Source organism: Mauremys mutica, unplaced genomic scaffold (assembly GCF_020497125.1).
Source record: "Mauremys mutica isolate MM-2020 ecotype Southern unplaced genomic scaffold, ASM2049712v1 001195F_np12_obj, whole genome shotgun sequence".
In the NCBI taxonomy this organism is placed as follows: Eukaryota; Metazoa; Chordata; order Testudines; family Geoemydidae; genus Mauremys; species Mauremys mutica.
Window position 1 is genome coordinate 68,191 of NW_025423140.1, and position 7,550 is coordinate 75,740.

The 7,550-nt window shown below is 48.8% G+C and overlaps 1 non-coding gene across 1 annotated transcript; it reads left to right on the forward strand.

Moving 5' to 3' along the window:
* Nucleotides 1-5,069: 5,069 nt before the first annotated feature.
* TRNAE-UUC lies at nucleotides 5,070-5,141 on the forward strand. The gene has a single exon. It is a non-coding gene; the product is annotated as a tRNA-Glu (tRNA).
* The last annotated feature ends 2,409 nt before the right edge of the window (nucleotides 5,142-7,550 follow it).

Here is a 7,550-nt window from a genome sequence, read left to right on the forward strand (position 1 = left end):
ACGTGGGCAAAGATTCACTCACACACAACTTGCAAGGAAAACGTCACCTGCTCCTCTGCTTTGCAAAATCCAAACACAAGCAAAGCTTGTCAGGCCCCGCTGGAGATGGCAGGGAGTCAGGTGTGGGCAGACACTGTGTTTTCGCCAGCTGCAGGCGCCATGGCTTAGCTGGCTAAAGCACTTGTTTTTGTGAACAGGAGACCCTGGGGTCAGTTCCCAGTGGTGCCTTGTTGGTCTAGCCCAGTGTGGTTTTTCTTATGGTTTAAATAACACTCACAGGCACTGATAATAGAGTTACTGAAAGTTTGGGAGTTAGGAGCGGGTAGGTCAGTGGTCCAGTCCCCACACAGATGACCCCTGTCTCCCTCTGGGACAGGGGCAGGTCTGAGCTCTCACCCAAATGCTCATTGTGGCTGCCAGAATCTGTGAGCAGCTTGTTTAATTTACGCCAAAGGTTGAGTCCTGCTTTGTGCACCGTGTGTGAGAATGAAAATCCTAAACCGCCCTTTGAAATAACGAATGGAGCAGGACGTGTTATTGTCCCTGCCCCAAAGCAGACAGACCAATGGAGAAATGCCGTCGAGTCCAAGGTAATACTCCCCTGCCATTTTACCTTTTTTGCTGGCTAAACTCCTTCTTAACTGCCCAGCCCAGGCTGTCCTCTGCCTCAGCTGCTGCTCCCGGCCTGCTCTAGAGTCAAACATGCAGGGCCCCCAGGGGAACAGAGGCTGGGACAAGGCAGCAGCCTGGGTTGGGCTGGGAAGATGCTGGGAGTTCTCGTTCCCTGAGAACTGGCCCAGCTCCCTTCTCAACAGCAAACAAATCAATTCCACGTCCCCTCCCCAGAAAAACCAGCCTGGAGCCAAGGGCAGCAGGGGACGATTCCCTGCAGTTCCCACCAAGGCAGGAGAGAACCCAGGGTGTTTCTAGCAGAGCTTATGGAACTGACTTGGGGAAACCAGCCTTTAATAACAGGCAGTTCCAGTTTAAGATAAGTGTTTTTAACATGCATCGGATGAAGTGGGTATCCACCCGCGAAAGGTCATGCTCCAAAACGTCTGTTAGTCTATAAGGTGCCACAGGACTCTTTGCTGCTTTTACAGATCCAGACTAACACAGCTACCCCTCTGATACTTCCTTTTCTCAGTGTTGCTCCCAGCACTTTAGGGAGTTTTTCCTCTTCTCCCTTCCAGCTGTGCTGATGGGACTGCAGCAGCTCCCCAGGGCCAGCTTTGCTCTTACATCCTTCACGTCTTTGGCTGAAGCTGTGTTTGCCACCAGTTTAATCCATAGCTGAGACCGCAGGTACCAGCAGCTAGTTACAAAGGCTCAATTCCCATCGCCATCAGTGGGAGGTTATCCAGGGCTGCAGGATTTGGCCCATGGACAGTCAAGGTGCTACAGCAGCTACATTCTTATATGGTGAGTCCTGCAGCCTATTACCAAACTGCTCTGCCATAGTCTGCAGTGGGCCTGACTTGCTGAGAATCTGGCAGAAGAGTGACCCTGGAGCAGAGAAGGAAAATGTCCTCAGCAGTCACAGCCGGCAGGCAGAGGAAAGGTTCGGTTTCTTTTTAAACTTCTCTCCCTGCTCAAGCCTTTAATCGTTCCTGTGGCTCTTCTCTGAACCCTCTGCAATTTATCAGGGAAAACAACCAATGAACCAAACAAACAAACCAAACCAGGCTGTTCTGACTGATGTAACAATCTATTGCCTTCCAAGGTTGAATACAAATCAGATCATTCTGTTCACCCAAGAGTTCCACTGTAAGGGCTTTTTGTTTTCTAGTTCCAGTCAAATCCTGTGCAACAGCATCATGGTTAACTCACCACTTGGTCACTTCCCATTCACACGTTCAGAAAGTGGGCAGGTCTAAGTCTTTCCTCCCACACCAACATGAAAAAATCAGTGACAGAAAATGCCCTAAAGTGCCTCTGCTGCCTTGCACAACAGCCTGGGGAAATACACGAGGGAAAGTGCTTTCCTCTCTCCTCCTGACACCGGGTAACATCTCTGTGTGTCCTTGAGATCCTGCCACAGAGACAAGCCTTGAGGATGCAAATGACATGTTAAGGCTTCATTGGTTTGTACATTCCTTTACTCCATTAGTGATAAAGGTGCATGAACTCGAAATAATCCCGCTCTGACTTGCACACCGGAGACTATTTCCAGGCTCGCAATAAAAAAAAATAAATCTTTCTTTCTAACCTGAGCAAGTTGAACCTAGAGTCGTTGCGAGATGATAAATAGAGAGCCCCATGATGACCGGGGCAGATAGTTATTAATTATAATATTTGTTATCTATGCAGCATCCAACACTCAATAACCAGGAGTCAGGCCTAAAAAATCCCAAGGGTTGCTTATGTTTAAGAACTGCTGCCTTTTGGGAGTAATGTTATTTTTTTCTTGGTTCTTCTGAGACTCTTGGGCCATGTTTTCTGGCTGAACTTGAAGGCTAAAAATGGACTTACAAAAATCGTATGGTTCCCAGATTGGGGCCCTTGCTGTGCTGGGTATTGCAGATGCCCCAACCAAGAGCAGGTGCTCCAGTTGTGCTAGGCACTGCAGAGATCCTGATGAGGGTGGTGGCCCTGATTCTGCCGGAAGTTGTACAACTCACAGGGAGAGAGAGAGTCCTCGCTGCCAAGAGCTCACAGGGGAAATGGACAAAGTGTGGGAGGGCAGTTCCCATTTTATAGAAGGAGAAACTGAGCCGCAAAGATATGGTGCAATTTGTCCATGTTTGCTCAGAGGGCAAAACTGGGAACTGAATCCAGATTTTATGAGCCACAGACTTGCCCTTAACCACAAGCCAAGCCAAGAGTTGTCGATTGCATGGCAGAGGGCCCAGTGGAAAGTTGCAGAATCTCCTTCATTGGAGGGTTATAAGAAGGGGTTATACAAACACCTGTCGGGGTGGCCTAGGGATACTTGGCCCTGACTCTTGGGGTCCCTCCCTGCCCTACCTTTCTATAGGATTCTGTTGTGTGGGTTTGTGCTGTGTCGTTATTCCACACTGAGCTGTTTTGCACAGTGTCACTTTGCACTCTGACGCATTGTTTCGTGTTGTATGGTTTTTGCACTGCCTTGTGTTGTGTCGTTTTGAGCTGAGCTCTTTTGCAGTGTGTCATTTTGCCCTATGGGGCGTTCATTTGCATGGCGCTGAATTTTCGGGCTTTGCACTTTGTGCTGTGGAATGTCATTTCACACTGAATTGTTAGATGTTAGATTGGGGTGTTTTCACTTTTATTGTTGTTTATATTACATTGCGATGGCATCGAATTACAGAGCTGTACGGCTGCAAGGGCCCTGGAGAGGTCATGAAATCCAGCCCTCGCTGCTGAGGCAGGGCCAAGCAGAGATGATGCATCAGGGCCATGTGGGGTCAAGTGCCCACAGCAGCCGGCCCAGGCAGGGAGCAGAAGGAGGGAACCAGAGCCAGAGCAGGTTGTCTATGGGACCAAGTATATGGAGAGTATCCTTGACAGAGGTTTGTTCAACCTGTTGTTAAAAACCTCCAAGGACAGCGACTCCACAGACACCCTTGGGAGCCTATTCCAGAGCTTTACTACACTCAGAGTTAGAAAGCTGTTCCCAACATCTAACGTGAATCTCCCTGGCTGCAGATTAAGCCCATTACTTCTTGTCCTACCGTCAGTGGACATGGAGACCAATTGATCATCGTCCTATTTATAAAGACCAAACTTTTCTCTCTGCAATCATCTGTTAAATGGTTATTATCCCCTCTTCTTGCCTGGGGTAGAATGGAAGAGGAGAAAATCCTCTCTTAACAGAGGATGCAAATGTCAGTTTGGTCTCTCTTTATGTTTTACTGAAGCTCAGAGAGAGGAAGAAACATGACCTGCCGAAGAGCATAGAAAGTTTGTTTCATTTTGGTCTGTGACTATTAGCAGAAGAGTGACACCTAAGGGCTGTCACTACCACCCACCATGGGGCTTGGATTTATGATGGTGGGATTAAGAGCCTCATGCTCTACCAACTGGGTTAGCCGGATTTAAAGTCAGTCAACTGCCCAGTCTCCATGTAGAAGGAGCCCTGAGGGTGTTTATTTGTGAGCTGAGGTTCCCTGTCTGACATTTGCCTTCTTTCCTGGTTCGTTATGTCTCCAGCAAGCAAACCGGAGCTGTCACAAGGCTGGTTAGATGCTGCTTTCTAGACCAGAGAGCTGGGGTTGATTTAGCATGCTGTCGCCATCAGCTGGTCAGAGTAACCAGGGTGGGAGGGTGGAATTTAGGATTCTCCTACCACCAGAGGGAGGTGCTGTTGGACTCATCTAGTGGGGGAGAGTCTGAAAAAGCTTCTCAGCTCCCAGAGAGGGGGGCAGACAAGCCAGTTCCCCACACGCCACACACACATTTTCACAGGGAATCAGGTCCCCTGGGGAAAAACTCAAAAGAAGCCCAGGCCCAGGAGTGTCAGAGAAGGGAATCACTGTTTGCCTTAAGAGGTGGGTGAGGGAAACCTGCAGGTCCTTAGATCCCTCCAGCGCCTGATAGAACCATTTGTGGGGAAGGGCCGGGGAAGCCGAGGGGGACAAGGAGACGGGAAAAGGGCTTGCAGCTGTTGTGCAATCCCCATGCTCCCAGCAGAAGGATCTGGAGGGGTCAGCACTGTGGTTGCTTGTTGAGGACACAGAACTCACAAGATGGCAAAGCTCAGAGCCCCGTTACACAGAGTCAGACTGTGATCAGCTCTCACCCAGGGGGAGCAACACCCCTCCCTTGGTCTCTATGCCAGAGCTCCTATCAGCTCAGTGTCCTTCCTGCAAGAGTGGGCACTGAGAGGGTTGCAATGGGGTAAATGAAGGCAGAGGAGGATTGTTCCTCATGGGTTTTCTTTGTATTGCTCTGTCATCCTGCTGGAGGAAGCTGAAGCATCATTTGAGTTTGTTTCAGTGGCTTGGGTTGGGCTCAGGTTGTGACCCTGAGCACAGGGGTTCTCTGCTCTTAGCCCCTCAGGGAATGGACAATGGAGCAGCTTCAGAAAGTGGCTAGAAAGTAGCCTAAGAAAGTGTAGCATGAGTGAGAAGAAAGCTACTCTCTTCACCTCCCTAGTGGTCCAGTGGTTAGGATTTGGCACTTTCACTGCCATGGGCTGGGTTCAATTCCCAGTCAGGGAAAAGTGACTTTAAATCAAAAAAATCTTCAGTTGCAGTGTAAACAAATTGATGGGTTTTTCCTGATTTCCCCCATCTTCCCAGTTTCTCCATGGCAGGGCTGGCACCAGAGCAACAAGCAAGAGCCTGGGGTGGTCATTAGAAAGGGGAGGCACAAAGGCAGGTCTGGCCCTCTCAGTCCCTCTTGGAGGGAAGGACCTGCCACTGAATTGCCCCCACAAGCGGTAGTGGTAGAGCTGCGGCTGAAGTGCTGCAAATTGTGGCTTTTTTCCATTTTATTTTATTATTTTTTTTCGCTTGGGGTGGCAAAAACGCTGGATCTGGCCCTGCTCCATGGAAGACAATTTGTTAAATCCCAGATGAGTGCAGTTCTATCAGGTCTCAGCCTGAGTCCTTAGGTCTTAATCCTGAGGCTATTGTCTCATCATGGGGCCATTTCCTGCCTCTCTTTCATACAGAAGCACAATTTTCTTTGCACAGACACAGGAACAGCAAGATCTTTCTCTGTCCCTTGTGCAAAGCAGGGGGCCAAATTCCATGGAAACAATGGACAAGCAGGGGGCCCTGGGCACATCCAGCCCTGGCCGTGAGATGTTCCCTCCCCTCTTTCTTTATGCCCCTGTTGTTATTTCATGGAATGTCTGGGATGGGGGAAAAGCTGAGTTCACTCCAGGTGGAGGGGAAAAAGGACCCTGAAAATCTCAGGACCCAACCCCTGCTACCAGGATCACCGAGGTGCTGGGAATCTGCATGGGAAAGGGACGGTGTGAATTGTCAAGGTGGGGAATGAATAACAATCTACAACTAGATCCACCTCATTAACCACTGACACAGGCTAATCCTGCTGCAGATAGAAGGGAAACTGGGAGTGATTCTTTGCTGTTCAGCCATGGAAACAGTGACCCAATTGCACTGCAGTGAATGTGCTGGGGAAAGCTGGACTTTACAGGCAGGTGGAAATAGTGGATCCTAGAAACAGCTGGAGCTCCCCACACCACTTCTGCCACCAGGGTGAGATGTTGAGCTACTCACAGCACCCCCCACCATGACATTGCAGCACGGGGTGGCAGCACCCCCTGCCCAATGCAGAGGAGAGGGCTGAGTGTATCTCTGCACCCTGAGTCTAGGGCACAAACTCTCTCTGCCCCACACATAGAATCTGGCCCTGCTGCAAAGTGACCCCTATGAACAAGTAACCTCCAGGAGAGCAGGACTGACCCTCAGAGGGGGGAATGGGCTTCTCGTGAAGCTTTTAGGTCACTGGATTTGCTGGGAACAGGAGGGCTCTGAGTGTGACCCATAGACCCCACAAGCCATCTGGGGGTGTAGCTGAGTGGTAGAGTGCATGCTTTGTATGTATGAGTCCCTGGGTTCAATTCCCCAGTGTCTCCAGGTTTATTTTTTCACCCTGTTTCTTTGCTTATGCCTAGAGGGGATGTGGCCCAGCAGTCTCCCTGCTGAGTCAGGGGCAAGTGTCAATTGCATGGAAGGTCTGGGGGGGCTTCTTCTCCGAAGTCACCTTGGTACATGTAGGATTCCCACCCGCTCTGCTGCTTGGGACAAGGGTAGATGAGAAGGGCAAATCCTCCAGCACTGGAAGGAAAGGTCCCATCTGCACAGACTGAAAGGCAAGGAAACAGAGGGGCAGTCAGTGCTCAGAGAGGAGAAAGGTCAGTGATTTACACCCACCAGGGGACACTGTCTTTTTGAGTATCACAGGGGTAGCTGTGTTATTCTGGATCTGTAAAAAGCTACAAAGAGTCCTGTGCTGCCTTATAGACTAACAGACATACAGGAGCATAAGCTTTCATGGGTGAATCCCCACTTCGTCAGATGACTGTAGTGGGAATTCTGTGAATGGTTAGCTACAACTAATCAGGAAAGAGATCTTGGAGTCATCATGGATAGTTCTCTGAAGATGACCACACCGTGTGCAGTGACAATTAAAAAAGGAAACAGGATGGTAGGAATCATTAAAAAAAGGATAGAGAATAAGATGGAGAATATCTTATTGCCCTTATATAAATCCATGGTACACCCACTTTTGAATACTGCATACAGATGTGGTCTCCTCATCTCAAAAAAGATATACTGGCACTAGAAAAGGTTCAGAGAAGGGCAACTAAAATGATTAGGGTTTGGAATGGGTCCCATATGACGAGAGATTAAAGAGACTAGTATCAGAGGGGTAGCCGTGTTAGTCTGGATCTGTAAAAAGGAACAAAGAGTCCTGTGGCACCTTATAGACTAACACAGGGGTCGGCAACTTTTCAGCAGTGGTGTGCCGAGTCTTCATTTTTAAGGTTTCACATGGCAGTAATACATTTTAACATTTTTAGAAGGTCTCTTTCTATAAGTCTATAATATATAATTAACTAAATAAGTTTTTTTAAGTAAATAAGTTTTTTTAAA